Raw genomic sequence first — 254 nt, 5'->3', positions numbered from 1 at the left:
GGCCCACATGATGTTTTTGTGCTCATTTGGAAAAGGAATTCTTTTCTCTCGGCAGATGCAAACCTATGCTGTTGGCTTCTCAAAGAAGGCATGGTCAGGATTTTAGCTTCTGTTCTATATACCTGTACAGGCGCTCTTGTCCAGTAAGCATCATGAACAACTGTACACGGTGACTTTGAAAGAATGGGTACTTGTGCCTGAAAGGGCATTTAACAGTTTTCTGTGATTGTAATTTGTTTATCTAAATGCTCTTC

This window comes from Propithecus coquereli, unplaced genomic scaffold (genome assembly GCF_000956105.1).
Source record: "Propithecus coquereli isolate 6110/MARCELLA unplaced genomic scaffold, Pcoq_1.0 Scaffold131, whole genome shotgun sequence".
Taxonomy (NCBI): Eukaryota; Metazoa; Chordata; class Mammalia; order Primates; family Indriidae; genus Propithecus; species Propithecus coquereli.
Note: the sequence above shows the minus strand (reverse complement) of the source record.